This window comes from Macrobrachium rosenbergii, chromosome 55 (genome assembly GCF_040412425.1).
Source record: "Macrobrachium rosenbergii isolate ZJJX-2024 chromosome 55, ASM4041242v1, whole genome shotgun sequence".
Lineage (NCBI taxonomy): Eukaryota > Metazoa > Arthropoda > Malacostraca > Decapoda > Palaemonidae > Macrobrachium > Macrobrachium rosenbergii.
The window spans coordinates 90,006,730-90,026,729 of NC_089795.1; the positions used below are offsets into that span (position 1 = coordinate 90,006,730).

At 34.8% G+C, this 20,000-nt stretch overlaps 1 protein-coding gene across 2 annotated transcripts in view; it reads left to right on the forward strand.

Moving 5' to 3' along the window:
* LOC136835641 (uncharacterized) overlaps positions 1-20,000 on the forward strand; it is a 296,026-nt gene that overhangs the window by 4,253 nt on the left and 271,773 nt on the right. The window lies entirely within an intron of this gene.

The following is a 20,000-nucleotide window of genomic DNA, read 5'->3' on the forward strand; positions in this document are numbered from 1 at the left end:
ATTAAGATCGGTCATGAGAAATGTAATGAGAGTCATATATATATATATATATATATATATATATATATATATATATATATATATATATATATATATATATATATATATATATATATATATATATATATTTATATATATACACATATATATATATATATATATATATATATATATATATATATATATATATATATATATATATATATATATATATATATATATATATATATATATATATATATATATATATATATATATATATATATATATATATATAGCTCTCTCCCCAACCTCTGAAGGAATACATGAAAGATGTGTTTCCCTACATTTAACAGAAAGAACTAGAAGAGAAAAATAGAACATAAAAATGAAACATGACATTAATGACCGACCTTGAACTTTCGAGCCACCTTTTCATATTATTCTAGATATGAAGTTAATATAAAAATATGTAATTTTTTTACCTTGCTGATAATAATAAAATCACGGGAACTTTGTCAGGCATTCTTTCGTTTCCTTGTTTTTTTATAAATAAAAACAAATAAAATGTAAAATCACAGGAATATTGCCATAAATCCTTTTACTTATTGTCACTTGCTAACATTCCTATTAAAAGACATGTGAAGCAAATATAAAATAAATAAAATATAAAAGTTTGTTCCCTGCTCAAAATTTCAAATCACAGGAACAATGTAGACATTCTTTTGTCTCTTGTTACTTCAAAAACATTTCTATAAAAAGCGATGAGGTATATATAAAATATATAAGATATAAGGTTTCCTCTCCCCAACTGACATTATAAAATCATGAGAACCTTGAACTAAATATCAAATATATAAGATATAAAATTTCCTTTCCCTGCTGACAATATAAAACCATTGAAACTTTATCATACAATATTTTGTTTTTTGTTACTTAAAAAAATTCCTTTAAAAAATGAACGAAATATAAAATATACAAGATATAAAATCTCCTTTCCCTGCTGACAATATAAAATCATGAGAAACTTTGTCAGAGCTCCTTTTGTTTATTGTTACTCAAAAACATTTTTTTTTTAAATGAACCAAATATAAAGTATATGACATAAAATCTCTTTCCCAGCTGACAATATAAAATCATGAGAACATTTTCAAACAATATTTTGTTTATTGTTACTTCAAAGCATTTTTTTAAAATGAACCAAATACAAAATATATAAGATATAAAATTACATTTCCCCAACTGACAATAAAAAATCATTGAAACTTTGTCAGAGCTCCTTTTGTTTATTGTTCCTCAAAAAACATTTTTTTAAATGAACCAAATATAAAATATAAAAGCTATAAAATCACCTTTTCCTGATGACAATATAAAACCATCGAAACTCTGTCAGACTTCATTTTGCTTCTTGTTACTTCAAAATATTCCTTTAAAAAATATAAATAAAAAATAAAATATATAAGCTATAAAATCACCTTTCCCTGCTGACAATATAAAACCACTGAAACTTTGTCAGAGATCCTTTTGTTTACTGTTACAAGAAAAAAAAAAGAAATTTTAAAATTTCGATCCATACAAATGAACATCAGAGCAGAAATTATCAGATGTACAAAACCAATGAAACATTGTCAGAGGTCCTTTAGTTTTCTGTTACTAAAAAAAAGAAATGTTCAAATCTCGAGCCATACAAATGAACATCAGAGCAGATGTACAAGTGAATGAACACACTCAAGAACAGTACTGTACATTTCTGAGACCGCCATTGCTTTTACGGTGTCGCAATTATAACCACGTCCCAAGAAGAAGCTGATGCATCAGATCCGACAACTCTGGGAAACAAAGACTCGACATTCTTCTGTAAGTGTTACGAGAGGGTCATAATGGTCAGAAATTACGTGACGAACACTTTATTGTCTCTCATGTAGCACTTTATTGTTTTCTTACGTTGTCAAGCTGCATTTTCGCGCAGCACTTGAAGTTGTATAGAATGGTTATGGGAGCTTATGTGGGTAATTCGGAGAGACCTTGATGTTTGTAAGTGCAAAATCAATTAAATATATTTCTTCTCTTTTTTTTTGGCAGTGTCGAATATGCATTTTTTTTCATTATCATAATTTAGGAAAGTTGTAAAATTAAAATAAATATATTTCTTGTTTTTTTATGACAAAGTGTCGAAAATTAAATTTTTCTTTATCATAATTTTGGAAAGTTGCAAAATCAAATAAATATATTTCTTGTTTTTTTGGCAAAGTGTCGAATATGCATTTTCTCATTATCATAATTTAGGAAAGTTGTAAAATCAAATAAATATATTTCTTGTTTTTTTGGCTGGCAAATTATCATAATTTAGGAAAGTTGAAAATATGCATTTTTTTCTTGTTTTTGGAAAAGTGTCAAAATTTTTTTTCATTAAAGTTTAGGAAAGTTTCCAAGTCAACGGCCCCTACAGGCTTGTTCCATACGTACAGGGTTCATCTTTTGAATAATAATAATAATAATAATAATAATAATAATAATAATAATAATAATAATAATAATAATAATAATAATAATAATACTTTCTGTTGCCTTTTTCAAACGAATACCAAATACTTTGGAATCTGGAATTTCGAATCAGTGGCCCGTGTGGTAGGCTGGTTCCATTTGAATAGAGTTAATCTTCTAAATAATAATAATAATAATAATAATAATAATAATAATAATAATAATAATAATAATAATAATAATAATAATGGCACCTAATCATAATAACACTAATAATAATAATAATAATAATAATAATAATAATAATAATAATAATAATAATAATAACAACATGACGGCAGGGAAATGGCATACAATCAATCAATACCCACTGCCACCCCGATAATCGTCATTCGCTGTAACAACCACCCCACAAAAATTTCCACCTCGTAAAAAATATCGAAGTGGGTAAAAAAAAAAAAACCGATGTTCATATTCAACCGCTTGTTTTTCGGACCGTATCGATAACACTTTAACCCCCCACAAAAAAAAAAACACCCCAAAAAAAACCTGTTAACGATGTTTTTATTTAATTCTGTACTCGCCAGGACGATAACACTCCAGCGAGCGGTTCTTTGAAAACCGTTTTCAAAGGGCGGATGTTGAAGAGGAATTGATTAAAAAAAATTTTATATTTTTTTTATTGAAAGTCTGTGAAGAGAACTAGCCTCTCATGCATATACGATGAGAATCATCGAACACAGAGGAACGTGGGAAGTTCTGTGCCGGCTTTGTCTGTCTGTCCGCTCTCAGATCTTAAAAACTACTGAGACTAGAGGGCTGCAAACTGGCACGTTGATCATCCACCCTCCAATCATCAAACATACCAAATTGCAGCCATCTAGCCTCAGTAGTTTTTATTTTATTTAAGGTTAAAGTTAGCCATAATCGTGCGTCTGGCAAAGTATAGGACACGCCACCACCGGGCAATGGTTAAAGTTTCATGGACCGCGGTTCATACAGCATTATACCGAGACCACCGAAAGATAGATCTATTATCGGTGGCCTTGATTATACGCTGTTAAGTATATCTTAGTTTAACCAGACCACTGAGCTGATTAACAGCTCTCCTAGGGCTGGCCCGAAGGATTTGATTTATTTTTACGTGGCTAAGAACCAATTGGTTACCTAGCAACGGGACCTACAGCTTATTGTGGAATCCGAACCACATTATAGCGAGAAATGAATTTCTATCACCAGAAACAAATTCCTCTTGTTCTTCACTGGCCGGTCGGAGATTCGAACTCGCGACCAACAGAGCGGTAGCTGAGAACGGAACCCGCTCACCCAACGAGGAACTGATTATACGCTGTAGCGGCTGTACAGAAAAGTCGATGGCGCTGAAGGAACTTCGGCGCATTTCTTACTTGTTAATTCTTCTTCTTCTTCTTTTTAAGAGAAAGCTTTCAGCAACACCATGCAAAGACTATCTTAGTTAACGGAGACCAGACGCAATACGTTTGGCGCCGAGTGAGAAACGGGACGTTTGTTCAGAGGCAGGAGAACGAAGGAACAGAATAAATAAACCAATGAATAAATATCTGAAAAGAATGGGATAAGCACTCTCACTATTTCCTTGAGGAAGTGGAAAGGTCATAAGATTTCACGGTAGATAAAACTCGTCCTTCTTCAGGGAGAATAACCAAGAGGGTGCCTCCATTGTTTTTCTGGGAGATGTGGACTATGCGACTGGAGAGAAAACAGTTTCTCTCTCTCTCTCTCTCTGTCCCTGTCTCTCTGTCCGTCTGTCTCTCTCTCTGGAGTTTGCCCCTTAAGTGCATAGACTGAGAAATTCTCTCTCCCTCTCTCTTTTAAGAGTCGACCCTGTAGTGCATTGCCTGACTACAAAAGAGGAATCTCTCTCTCTCTCTCTCTCTCTCTCTCTCTCTCTCTCTCTCTCTCTCTCTCTCAAGAGTTTGCCCTCCTAAGTGCATAGACTAGGGAAATTGTCTCTCTCTCTCTCTCTCTTCAAGAATTACCCCCTTCAGTTGCACTGCCTGACTACGAAAAAGAAAGCCTGTTATCGCTCGCGAACATCAAACTGTAGGGAAGTCTAATGTTTATTCCCATTCTTCCAACTGCAAAAACTAGTTTAGGATCCTTTAGAGAACTTTCTCTGAATAGTATCAACTATTTTGGGAAGAAATTGACGTTGGGAAAAAGAACTGGGATGGATAGTTTATAGAGAAATTGAACCATGGCGATCAAGTTAGATGCAAAAGATTGAGAGAGAGAGAGAGAGAGAGAGAGAGAGAGAGAGAGAGAGAGAGAGAGAGAGAGACTCGAGAGAGAGAGGCAAGGAACTTATGAGAGAAAGATACACGGCAGATAGGATACTGAACTTTTTGAGAGAGAGAGAGAGAGAGAGAGAGAGAGAGAGAGAGAGAGAGAGAGAGATGCAAGGAACTCGATGAGAGAAAGATAGAGGCAGATAGGATACTGAAGTTTTGAGAGAGAGAGAGAGAGAGAGAGAGAGAGAGAGAGAGAGAGAGAGAGAGAGAGAGAGAGAGATATGATAGATACGAGATAGGATACTGAACTACTTTTGAGAGAGAGAGAGAGAGAGAGAGAGAGAGAGAGAGAGAGAGAGAGAGAGAGAGAGAGAGAATTTTCTTTCGAGCAGAAAGGAGTAGGTCGGGAAACGAAACGCCCATATCTTGCCCAGCCTCGATCAAATTAAATCATGAAAGAAAACAGGAAAATAACGCGATTTCTTCTTTGTTAAATTTGCATTTACAAGTGGTAAACGCATTCAAGATCGAAATGAACCTCTTTACAATGATTCAATATTCAACGTACATTTTCAGTGCGAACCTATTTCTTTTTTCTTTACAGTGCAATGCATTACTATTCTCCTTGTATTTTAATAATTTACGGTTTTATCTATATATTAATTTATTAATTTATTTTTTCTGTACTTCCCTGTCACCTTCAGTTACTTCTTTCAAATGAACATCTTAATATTCTTTGGAATCTTGAATTTCAGGTCAGTGGACAAAGTGTAGGCGTGTTCCATACAAATAGGGTTCGTTTCTGAATATAATAATAATAATAATAATAATAATAATAATAATAATAATAATAATAATAATAATAATAATAATAATAATCAAATTTCTTTTTACGAGCCAAAACGTTTTATAAAGCTGTTTTACACTTCTCCTAAACATGACGAGTACCGAGGCTTTTTGGCAGACTTTTAAAACCTGGTGTGAAGGTCAGTGGGCCACAATGAGGCCTAAGGAACAGCCGGAGCGAAGGAACGGACAATAATTTAAAATTTGATTCGCCAAGACTTCAGTAAGACCTTCTAAGAACCAATCGAACGCGCCCTGTTTACTTATCAAGTCCAGCCAATTAAACTCACCCCGTACACCCAACATACCTCCATTAATAACATTTGAGATATCTGATCTTTTAGAAATGTGATTGAAACCCAAAAACGCCGACGCCACTGGACTTGGATTCATTAATTATGTATTCATGTTTGAGGAGGAAATAAAATAAATAGTCTGAACTCGGGCCAATCACTGGTTCGTTTTTGGATGTATGCAAATTGCCATGCGATATTTTAATGAGTAATTTAGCTTGTAATGTGGTCATAAAACGCGTATGTAGCCTTCTTGGTATAGAATACGCATTTTGAGGAAGCTGACGCGTGTGAACGGATGCATGCAAATGCACACACACGAGTGTATATATATATATATATATATATATATATATATATATATATATATATATATATATATATATATATATATATATATATATATATATATATATATATATATATATATATATATATATATATATGATTTAGACAAATTCACAATGAATTTTGAAAAAATTTATCAATAAATTTAGACAATTTATCTGTGAATTTAGGAAAGAATTTGTCAGTAAATTTAGACAACAATCTATCAATAACTTCAGACAACAATTTATCAATAAATCTAAAAAAAATTTCAAAAAATTTAGACTGCAAATTTTCATAAAATTTTGGCAATTTATCAATAAATTTAATTTGACTGCAATTTTTCAATGAATTTAAATAGCAATTTATCGATAAATTTAGACAAATTTATCAATAAAATTAGACAAAAAATTTATCAATGAATTTAAACAATGAATTCAGACTGCAATTTTTTCAAGAAATTTAGACAATAGTCTGTCAATAAATTTAGACAACAATTTATCAATAAAAGTAGACATTATGCACCTCTCTCTCTCTCTCTCTCTCTCAAAACTCGACAACTAATTTACCACGCCACTTTTGGCTGTGTCAATAATTCCCAAACCTCTTTTAATTATACGATTTTAGGGGTTGTGGGTGTGGGTGTGGGTGTGGGTGTGTGGGGGTTAAAGTTTGTTCTCCTCGAGGCGCCCAGATGTAATGCGGTTTTTTTTTTATTTAATGTTGGCTGAGTAACTTGGTTCTTGTAAACGATTCCGTATCAACAAATATTTACTGAGGCTTCCGGCTGTTCGTGTTTACATAATTACATCCTCTTATTCCTTCCTTCCTTCCTTCCTCCTCCTTCTCCTCCCTCCTTCTCATCCTCCTCCTCCTTCTCCTCCTCCTTCTCCTCTTCCTCCTCTTCCTCCTTCTCCTCATCCTCCTCCTCCTCCTCCTCTTCCTCCTACTTATCTTCCTCCTCCTCTTCCTTCTCCTCCTTCTCCTTTTCCTCCTCCTCCTCTTCCTCATCTTCCTCCTCATCCTCCTCCTCTTCCTCATCTTCCTCCTCCTCCTCCTCCTCCTGCAAGGGGAACTGAGTATGGCCAAAGACTATGAGAGGAAGGTGATGAAGTTATTTTTATTCTTATTTTATCTCTTACGTTTATTAAAATGTGACAGCCCGATGAAGGAGACTTCAGATTTCGTTTTTATAGATTTATCTCTATAAATTCTTTTTAATAGATTTGTTTCTATAGATTAGCTTATTTACTTTTAAAATATGCATAAAATACATAAAATAATATTCATGGATTCACTTTACACATCAGCACGCTTATATAAGATTTGAAACAGATGCTGTACAACTATTAAAAATTTGCAATTTCAGTCAATTTGCTATCTACACAGATTCCTTTTTATAGATATGCTTCTATAGATTTACCTATTTACTTTTAGAATTTGCGCAAAATAAGTAAAATGATATTCATGGATTCACTTTACAAATCAGCACTCTTATATAAAAAATAAAACAGCTACCATACAAAGTTCCCGATTTCAGTAAATTGATATCTATATAGATTCGTTTTTATAGATATTGTATCCATAGAATTACCTATTTACTTTTAGAATCTGCGGAAAATAAATAATATAATATTCCTAGATTCACTTTACATCAGCACGCTTATATAAGAATTGAAACAGAGACTGAGCAACTATACAATATTCGCAAGGTCAGTCAATTTACGCAATACTTTTTTGCAAAATATATCAGCAAATTATAAATGAGCAAAATCTGCTGAACTCAGCCACAGAAACAAAGGGAGAATATAAATGGCCACTGCAAAACTAAAAGTTATTTAATCCCTGGGGTACATAAGTTAGGAGTTGCAAATTGTCTTTCTCTTTTCTTGAGTCCTTATTTCATTTTTCTTTCTTGATGCGTCTTATCCCGGTTATCTTGAATCCCGTCTCGCGCTTTGATTTATTAATGTTTCTCTCTCTCTCTCTCTCTCTCTCTCTCTCTCTCTCTCTCTCTCTCTCTCTCTCTCTCGTCTTATTTTCTCGAGATTTATGAGTCCGAGATATAAGTAACATTTTGCATTGCTTTTACTCCGAGCCCACTCGCCCCCTCAAACCCTTCCTCCCTTCCCCTTTCTGTCCCCAACCACCCAGTGTGTGTCTCTCTCTCTCCCCACCACCCAGTGTCTCTCTTTCTCTCTCTCTCTCTCTCTCTCTCTCTCTCTTTCCGTCCTCTGGGAAGTTTGTGCAATTTTTTATTGATTCTTTTCTTGGCAATTTCTGTTACCAATTTCATCTTCTTTGAGTTGTCTGTAAAGGAAAACTATTGCGCCGGCTTTGTCTGTCCGTCCGCACTTTTTCTGTCCGCACTTTTTTCTCTCCGCACTTCTTCTGTCCGCCCTCAGATCTTAAAACCTACCGAGGCTAGAGGGCTGCAAATTGGTATGTTGATCATCCACGCTCCAATCGTCAAACATACCAAATTGCAGCCCTTTAGCCTCAGTAGTTTTCATTTCATCTAATGTTAAAGTTAGCCATAATCGTGCTTCTCGCAACGATATAGGATAGGCCACCACCAGGATCGTGGTTAAAGTTTCATTGGCCGCGGCATTCAGCATTATACCGAGACCACCGAAAGGTAGATCTATTTTCGGTTGCCTTGATTATACGCTGTAGCGACTGTACAGAAAACTCGATTGCGCCGAAGACACTTCGGCGCATTTTTTACTTGTTTTTTTTTATTGTAAATGTTTTGCTACTTTTTCAATTCTGAAGTATTGTTTCTCGAATCGAAAAAAGTGTTGTTTCTCGAAATCTCTTGTTTTTCACGTTTAGTTATATTTCTGCCCTCACTCCATTTACAAAATATAAAACAGATAAGTATTGTTTCTCGGATCGTAAAAAGGTGTTGTTTCTTGAAATCTCTCGTTTTTCATGTTTAGTTATATTTCTACTTTTACTCCATTTATGAAATATGAAATATTGCTATTTTTATGCGAGCGTTTGTGTGTGTGTGTTCATAAGCTCATTATTGTTGATTTTATGGTGCCAGAGTTGGATAATATTCTCATCTGCTTTCTGTTATTCCATCTGTCCATTCTTCAATTCTCGCCTCATTTACTAAGTCAACCTGTTTCCCAGACCACGCAACTCAGCACATTCCCCTGTAACGTGCTCTGCAATATTTTGAAACCCTTTTCAGTGAACTGCAATGTATATCTCATTCCAGCCTAAGAAAATAAGAGACTCTAGTCCTAGTCATGATACTGAAACAAAGACTGTCAAAAATATATTTCTCTCTCTCTCTCTCTCTCTCTCTCTGGAGATTACCTATTCAACAATGACTCTAAGCTGGAGATTACCTTGTCAACAATTCCTATCAGCTGGAGTTTACCGATTCAACAATTCCACTCCGCTGAAGACTACCTTGTCAGCAATTCCTCTCAGATGGAGATTACCTATTCAACAATGACTCTAAGCTGGAAAATACTTTGTCAACAATTCCTATCAGCTGGAATTTACCGGTTCAACAATTCCACTCCGCTGAAGACTATCTTGTCAACAATTCCAGTGAGATGGAGATTACTTTTTCAACAATGACTCTAAGCTGGAAAATACCTTGTCGACAATTCCTATCAGCTGGAATTTACCGATTCAACAATAGCGCTGAGTGTGAACGATACAATTTTAATCAATTCCTATCAGCCAAAAAAAAAAAAAAAAATTCAGCAATTCCTACAACCTGAAATAAACTTTTTTCCCACAATTCCCTTCAGCTGGAGATTGCACATTGCAAGGCAGTTCCCTTCTGCAGGCGATTACCCTTTTCTAAAGACACAAATTAAAGCCGTCAGCTCGACGAAGACTAACCCCGCCACCCCACCCGCCCCCACCCGAGTTCTCAAGGGCATTGGATCGTGAAGTCATTATCGCTCTAAGGCCTTCTTCGTCAGGCTACGCGAGTGTTCCTTGTTTAGTATTTCCGAGATGATGTGATTCTCTTCGGTAATTCTGTAGATAGTTTTGCGGATGTATTATGATGTGATTCTAGGTGTTTTTTGTTAAATAATATATATATATATATATATATATATATATATATATATATATATATATATATATATATATATATATATATATATATAAACTTTCTCTCTTCTCAACAGTCCGTTCTCATAAGTCATTAAGCGTTGGTATTTTCTATCCTCTCTCTTCTCTCTCTCTCTCTCTCAGTCCAAAACCTACGGAAGATAACTATCTTGTGTATCTCTTTCGCTCTCTTTCTCTCTCTCTCTCTCTCTCTCTCTCTCTCTCTCTCTCTCTCTCTCTCTCTCAAACCAATACCTATGGAAGTTAAGATAATAATCTTGTCCAGATCTCTTTCTATCTCTCTCTCTCTCTCTCAGTCCAAAACCTATAGAAGATAACTATCTTGTGTAGATCTCTCTCTCTCTCTCTCCTCCTCCTCTCTCTCTTTCTCTCTCAAACCAGTGACACCTGAAAAATGTAAGATTTTTCATAATCTTGTCCAGATCTCTCTCTCTATCTCTCTCTCTCTCTCTCTCAGTCCAAAACCTATAGAAGATAACTATCTTGTGTAGATCTCTCTCTCTCTCTCTCTCTCTCCCTCCCTCCCTCTCTCTCTTTCTCTCTCTCTCTCTCTTACAGCAGTGATATATGAAAAAATGTAAATATTTTTCATTCATTCAAGTGCTGACGAACTTCGGTTTTTATTTTAAGCTCTTTCCACTTGGCTGTCCATCCCCTTTAACTTCATGTGACTCTCAGGCTAACTGTATGAGAGTCTGAAAATGTCAGGGTTGGTTCGTCTGAATCCTGAGGTCCACAACCGCCCTTTTATGGCCATTAAAGTCTTGCCAAACCAGTTGACCTACGCTCTGAGCGGTCTAGCTTAACTGCTCTAATCATCTATAGGTCCGAAATGCAAGTTTTTATAACTTTTTTTTTCGAAAAATTTTTTTCGATCTGCAAATACTTTTAAAAAAAAAAATTTATCAAACCGCAACTTTTTTTTAATCAAGTTCTATTTTTCTAATGTCAAGCTTTATTTTTCCTCCAATCGCAAATGTTTTTGAACCGCAAGCTTTTAAATCTCATAGTTTTCAATTTTTTTTAAACAAGTTTATTTTTTTCGATCTGCAAGTATTTTTTTTACCACAAGTTTGATAAAATCGCAAGTTTTTTTTAACAAGTTCTAATTTTCTAATATCATGCTTTTTTTCCTGTAATCGCAAATTTTTTTTGAATCGCAAGCTTTTAAATCCCATAGTTTTTTTTTAAACAGCAACTTTATTAATCAAGTATCCGGAGCACCAAGTTTTTTCCTTTTACATGGATAATTTTTTTTTCTCAAACCGATTTTTTTGAACCGCCAGTTGTTAAAAACTACAAATTTTTAAAATCCCGATAATTTGAATATCAAGTTTTTCCCAACTACAATTTTTTTCCCTAACCACCATTTTTTTTTTTTTTTTTGTATTTTAAATCTGCTCTTGCGGCATGCCACCTGTCGGCTCTCTCAATTTTTTTTCTCTGGTTTATTTCCCTGAGTCAGGAGATTTCTCTCACGCCCCCAGGGAATTCCTTAGCGCCGTTTTGAGGGAAGAACAAAGGGCAGGGAATTTCAAAGGGCAGTTTTACCTAATTCGCGACTTCAAGTAAAGAATGGATATGCTACAGAAAGCCAGAGAGAGAGAGAGAGAGAGAGAGAGAGAGAGAGAGAGAGAGAGAGAGAGAGATCTGCACAAGATTGTTATCTTACATAAATACTGGACTGAGAGAGAGAGAGAGAGAGAGAGAGAGAGAGAGAGAGAGAGAGAGAGAGAGAGATCTGCACAAGATTTTTATCTTCGATAGGTATTGGACTGAGAGAGAGAGAGAGAGAGAGAGAGAGAGAGAGAGAGAGAGAGAGAGAGAGAGAGAGAGAGAGAGAACTGCACAAGATTTTTTTATCTTCCATAGGCACTGGACTGAGAGAGAGAGAGAGAGAGAGAGAGAGAGAGAGAGAGAGAGAGAGAGAGAGAGAGAAAAAGTTACACAAGATTGTTATCTTCCGTAGATACTGGACTGAGAGAGAGAGAGAGAGAGAGAGAGAGAGAGAGAGAGAGAGAGAGAGAGAGAGAGAGAGAGAGAGAGAGAGTTACATAAGATTGTTATCTTCCACTGGACTGAGAGAGAGAGAGAGAGAGAGAGAGAGAGAGAGAGAGAGAGAGAGAGAGAGAGAGAGAGAGAGAGTTACACAAGATTGTTATCTTCCATACTGTAGATACTGGACTGGAGAGAGAGAGAGAGAGAGAGAGAGAGAGAGAGAGAGAGAGAGAGAGAGAGAGAGAGAGAGAGAGAGAGACATACTAATATTGGAGTCAGAATAAAAAAAAAAAAAACTCGTAAAAGACATTTAGCCTAGAAGACAATATACGATACGCAAACTATTCATGCTATAAAAAAAAAACATTCAATATTTCACCGTCCTTATTCCCACACCATTCGCAAATAATACCTACAATAAAACAAATTAAAAACCACTTTATTTTTCTTTTAGAAACTCCTACTTCTACAATAGAGTGTCTCTTTCCAAGAGTGTGTGTGTGTTTTTGTGTGCCGTGCAATAAAACCTCCAATGTGGATGGGGTCACATCTTTGTAAAAGTTGAAATGGTATTTTTAGAAGTTCTTTTCAAATCCATTACTTTTTTATATAAATATATATATATATCTTTTTTTTTTTTGAGGATAGGTTTTTCCGGGGGCTTGAATTGGTTTTTGGTGGAAGATATATAGTTGAAAATAGAAGCTTTCTTTTCAGTGCAGTAATTCATAACTTCTGTTTCTTGTTCTGGGAACTTCTATTTGCCTTTTCTATTTGATTGTGGGGCTTTTATTTTCTAGGGGAAGTTTAAACAAATAATTGTTTATAGATTGTATTGACGAGGCGATAAACGTAGATTACTTAACAGGATATAGATCACTCGTTCTTAACCTTTTTATTACCCCCCCTCTAAGAGTTGGTCCCTCCCTCCACGACCCCCTTGCATCTATGAGTAAACCCACCCCCCAATCTGAAGGAAAATAAAAAAAAAAGAGAAAGAAAAGTGGTATTTTTATTCCTTTGGAAATGAATTAGTGGGATACTTGACACTGCTTCTCAGCGGCTCTCGTTTAGAGAAAACGAATATAATTAGAGAATTTTTAATTTTTCCCTAAGGCTCGCGGCCCCCTTGGATATTGCTAAGGCCCCCCCAGGTTGAGAACCACTGATATAGATGATTAAACTGGAATATTTCAAATAAAATCACTGATTCCAATTCTGGGGCGAACTTAAAATAGCATTGTTTCGGCACCAGTTACCCTGAAATGTCAATAAATCAACAATGGAATCCAGTTCAAAATCTTAAATATCTCTAATAATAAGATTATTATTATTATTATTATTATTAGTTTTCGTCTATCATAGTCATCCTATTCGATTGAGTGGCTTTTACAGTCAATCTTCCATCACTTTATTATTATTATTATTATTATTATTATTATTATTATTATTATTATTATTATTATTATTATTATTATTTTTCAGAGGACAAATTTATTGTCAGGAGAGGGTTGAGGAAATTAAGATGGAAGAGAGAGAACATGAATGGAGGTTTAGTAAAAAGAATGAAAGGTGTTGCTGAAGGGAAGCTGCGAAGAACCATAAGTAATGCCTACATTGCACTGCGTGTGGAGCACTGACAGCACAATGCCACCCTACGAAGATGTTCCAAATCCTTAATTTAGCTATTAACATCATGTGTTGATACCTAACCGTTTACTAATATATTTTCTTCTGATTTTTCTAGAGAACAAAAAAAAGATCGGCTCCTTCTTATTGTTAATGTTTTCATGTTTTTTTAAATAAATGAATCAAACTCTGCTCTTTCGATATATTCACAGATACCGAGCTGGCAACTGAATCGAACTGAATATATAATTTAGGCCAAAGGCTAAGCACTGGGACCTATGAGGTCATTCAGCGCTGAAACGGAAATTGACATTGAGGTTTGAAAGGTGTAACAGGAGGAAAACCTCAAAGCAGTTGCACTATGAATCAATTGTTAGGAGAGGGTGGAAAGTAAGATGGGAGAAAGAGAATATGAAAGGAGGTACAGTAAAAGGAACGAAAAGGGGTTGCAGCTAGGGGCCTGAAGAAGGCGCGCTGCAAAGAACCTTAAGTAATGCCTACAGTGCACTGCATGAGGTGCACTGACGGCACTACTCTCCTCTACGGGGATCCGAGCTGGTATATATATATATATATATATATATATATATATATATATATATATATATATATATATATATATATATTATATCAAGTATCGTGTTAACTATCAAACTAACGATGTACCTTAAGTCAAGTACTAAAAATCCTTTCCTCTATAAACTCCTATATATTATATCTAACAAAGATTATCAAGCATCGTAAACCAAAGATTCATCTCTTAAGCCAAGTACTAAAATCATTTCCTCTTCAAATCGAGCGTGCTTCCGTTCAATGAACAAAAAATATCTATATATATATTTCATTCCAAATCATTACCTCCAGAGACCAGTCTCTGAGCCAATCGGCGCGCTCGGGCAGGCAGGCAGGCAGCCAGCCAATCAGCCAGTCAGTTTCCACTCCACCCTTAACAGATGGCAATGACGGCAGATCAGCCGATTCATATCCGATCGTCCATCAAACAAATGACCAGCCATTCGTCAAGCTGATAACCTGATGGACTTAGCCCCCCTTCATCCCTTCCTCTACATCTGGCTCCAAAAGTCTATACCATCTATGGAGGGGTCGTCGCCCCCCGTCTCCCCCCAAATTCCACATTCCTATCCAGCCATTCTCCCCCGTCCATTTCTCCCTATTATCCTATTCAATCTCTTCAACCAGCGTCCGGCAAACGATCCCCGGGGAAAAAATATGTACGAAAGATTCCCGTTTTCTAAGCGACTAGACCTCGACAAAGAAAATGGGAACGGGGCTGATGGATGATTCCTTTCAGAGGACTCATTAGCGTCCTCGGAGGAATCTAGTTGGGCTCCATATGCTTCTTTATCGTCCGCCACAGATGTTGGGAAACTGTGGCTCTGAGAGAGAGAGAGAGAGAGAGAGAGAGAGAGAGAGAGAGAGAGAGAGAGAGAGACGGACGATTCCTCTTTAGTAGTTAGGCCATGCACTGCATGGTCGAACTCATAAAAGAGAGAGAGAGAGAGAGAGAGAGAGAGAGAGAGAGAGAGAGAGAGAGAGAGAGAGAGAGAGAGAGAGAGAGAGAGATGTTAAGATATTATGGACTATTTCTTTTATTATAGACAGAAAACCTAATTAAATTTTTCCTGATAAGAATTGATTAAAAACATACCTATGGTGTAAGAGAGAGAGAGAGAGAGAGAGAGAGAGAGAGAGAGAGAGAGAGAGAGAGAGAGAGAGAGAGAGAGGATGTAAGCAGAAATTCTGCCATTTTTCAATTTCGAATGACAATCATCTTGAATATTTAAATCCAATTGCATGAGATTTTCTTCTGCAATTTCATCTACAGATAACTCGATGAATAGTGAAGGAGATGCATAATATTATTCACCGCTCAGTGAATGAATCACATACAATTAAGAGGAAAAATTGTAAGAAATATTGCAACCAAATTCACTACCTTTTTAACAAACTGTACCTGAATTCTTTATCTGTAAATGGTCTCCAACTGAACAATACCGTAATTATTCCTGATATTATTATTATTATTATGATTATTATTATTATTATATTATTATTATTATTACTATTAGTTTTCTGAACAGAAAACTATTGTGCCGGCTTTGTCTGTCCGTCCTTAGATCTTAAAAACTACCAAGGCTAGAGGGCTGCAAATTGGTATGTTGATCATCCACCCTCCGGTCATCAAACACACCAAATTGCAGCTCTCTAGCCTCAGTAGTTTTAATTTTATTTAAGGTTAAATTTACCCATAATCGTGCTTCTGGTAACGATATAGGATAGGCCACCACAGGGCCGTGGTTAAAGTTTCATGGGTCGCGGCTCATACAGCATTATACCGAGACCACCGAAAGACAGATCTATTTTCAGTGGCCTTAATTTTACGCTGCACAGAAAACTCGATTGCACCGAAAAAACTTCGGCGCAATTTTTACCTGATTTTTACGGACCCACTGTATAATCCTGTTTCTGAAGGATATTAAATTAGGTCCGGCTTGCAAAAAGCAATTTATTTTCTAGTGATAATTTTTGTAGAGAGCTAACTGTATTACCAAATGCAACTGGGAATGTACATTCTTTTTGGTTTTAAGAATGGCTTTATATATATATATATATATATATATATATATATATATATATATATATATATATATATATATATATATATATATATATATATATATATATATATATATATATATATATATATATATATATATATATAAATCTATATATATGTATATATGTATATACATATATATTTGGACTTTGCAATAGTGAAAGAGATGTCTGATTTTCTGATATTTTATTAATTAATTAAAATAATCTTGGAACTCACGACTATTATCAAACTATATAGTGAATCCTGATATTTAACATGCATGGCTATACAAACAACCATAATTATATAATAACGATAATCAAGAAAAAAAACGATAATTACCCTAACCAACATTAAACATAAAATGAAGGAAAATTGTCACAGAGAGAGAGAGAGAGAGAGAGAGAGAGAGAGAGAGAGAGAGAGAGAGAGAGAGAGAGAATATACACATTCAATGATTAATTTTGGTCTTTAGTTGATGGCCGACCTGTTGAATTCTCTTCTCTGTTGGGCCACATTTGGGGACAGAATGCAGAAGAGAGAGAGAGAGAGAGAGAGAGAGAGAGAGAGAGAGAGAGAGAGAGAGAGAGAGAGAGAGAGAGAGAAAGTCTTGCTGTTTTTGCATATTCTTTAATCAATTACGTTTGAGTTTTCTCTCTCAGTTATGCAACGAAAATCGTGAAATACCTTTATCTCTTCATTTATTTACCTTACTTATTTCTTCTTCCATTTGCTATTTCTTAGTTTATTTATCTATCTACTTATTCCTCTATTTATTTATGTACTGGATTCCTTCCGCTTTTTTTTTCTAGATGAAAACATTCGGATACAAGTTAACGTCGTCTCTACATGTAGAAAAATATACAGGTGTAATTTCACGCCATTTAACAATTAAACAACTTCGGCTCCACACCATCGCTATCCGACCTTTATTGTTGTGACGCCAAGTTCAATTTTGGGAACGAACCAATCAATCAATAGCGCTCTTCCTAAAGAGTACATACACATGCATTAGCCTTCACCTGTTAGTATTTAACCCTGAAAACAGCCGGGTTTTAAATACCAACGGGTCTCTAGGCGAGGAAAGGTCAAACTCGTGTGTATATATATTAAGGTGACCCGAAATAGATTTTGGGGTGGGTCATACATTTCAAGGGAAAGCGATATTTCATAAATGTGACTTCATTTATGATGCGTATGCAATCGCGTATTCGCGTATATTAAAATGGCACCCCCTCCCCCCACCATCCTCTAGCATTTGGGTGGGATGAAGTTTACGGTCGAATTCGCGTAAGTAATATTGACGCTTTTTTGGGGGGTTGGGTCATACATTTCAAGGGGAAGCGATATTTCATATATATGACTTTATTTATGATATCTATGCAATCATGTATTTGCGTATATTTGAATAGCAACCACCCCCACCCCATCCTCTGGGAGTTAGGTGGAATGAAGTATATGCTCGTATTAGCGTAAGAAATACTGATGCAAAATTTGAAAAGAATGTAATTCTTCATGACTGTAGAAAAATGAAAATCAGCAATTGGAAGGTTGCTTATTCAGGATCCACATGCAATTGTGCATTTGCATATATAATTTCAAGTCAATGTTTCCGTTGGGCTTCTTCCGCATGAATAGGGTTCGTCTTCTGAATAATAATAATAATAATAATAATAATAATAATAATAATAATAATAATAATAATAATAATAATAATAATAATAATAGCAACAAAATAATAATAATAATAATAATAATAATAATAATGATAATAATAATAACAAAAATAATAATAATAGCAAAATAATAATAATAATAATAATAATAATAATAATAATAATAATAATAATAATAATAATAACAAAATAATAATAAAAATAATAATAAAAATAATAATAAAAATAATAATAATAATAGCAACAAAATAATAATAATAATAATAATAATAATAATAATAACAATAATAATAATAATAGCAACAAAATAATAATAATAATAATAATAATAATAATAATAATAATAATAATAATAATAACAATAATAACAACACTGAATGCACACACGGCAGCAACAAAAGCATTGAGTATTCCACAGAGATCCGCCGAATATTATGAAACCTTTTTAATCTAATTCCGATATTAACTGCAAAAGAGCAGTTCGGAAAATATGGCTGGCCCAATACCCTGGCACACGGCGATGATTTCGCGAAACAAAACATTTTTATTTGCACGAATTAATTCCCAGAAATGGTGGGTGATCCTATATATACATATACCAAGCGCGCGTTCCGATTTCGCAAAAATGAAATAGGAAATGATTAAGGTCCACCGAAAATGGATTTGTTATAAGTAGGGTCGTTGGTGTCCCAGGGTTTCGTTTCAGTTTATTGCGTGATGAAATTCTCTTGTGTATTTTTTTTTAAGTTTATTTTTTTTTAAGGTATTGGTTGTTTTATCTGATGTTATTTTCGATACTGCATTGCTTTGAATTTCCAACCGGTTCCTGGGCGTATTTTGCGGTAGAATGTTTGATTTGGATGTGTACGCAGATGCGTATACATTCATTCACACACAGATATATATATATATATATATATATATATATATATATATATATATATATATATATATATATATATATATATATATATATATATATATGTATATATATATATATATATATATACATATATATATAGATATATATTATACAAATCGTCATAAATCACAATAAATAAAAAAAAAACCACCAAACTACAATACAATGAACAGGAACACCTCCATACACCTAAAACTGAGACTTCCCCCCCCTCCCCTCCCCATCCATCCTTCCCTTTCCTACACAAATGCAATTACAAAAAAAAAAAAACAACAACAACAACACCAAACAACAACAGCAGAGAACGCAAACAACAATAAAAACAACAGCTCCGAGTCTCCCCGCCAACGCTACAACATCTCACGAACCCGTCGGTAATGACTGCCATTAATCCCTTGATGTTCATTTCTCCTTCTCATCGATCGGGTAATTGCCCACTCGGGACCTGGTATGACCTACCGCAAGCCCCACTCGAGAGAGAGAGAGAGAGAGAGAGAGAGAGAGAGAGAGAGAGAGAGAGAGAGAGAGTCTGAGATATTATACGATCGTCGAGACTCCGATGTACGTGATTTAGGGAATTCTTGGGGGGAATTTAAATCTCAAGTTCCTTCTGTTTAGAGAGAGAGAGAGAGAGAGAGAGAGAGAGAGAGAGAGAGAGAGAGAGAGAGAGAGAGAGAGTCTGAGATATTATACGATCGTCGAGACTCCGATGTACGTGATTTAGCGAGAATTCTTGGGGTGAAATTAAATCTCAAGTTCCTTCTGTTTAGAGAGAGAGAGAGAGAGAGAGAGAGAGAGAGAGAGAGAGAGAGAGAGAGTCTGAGATATTACACGATCGTCGAGACT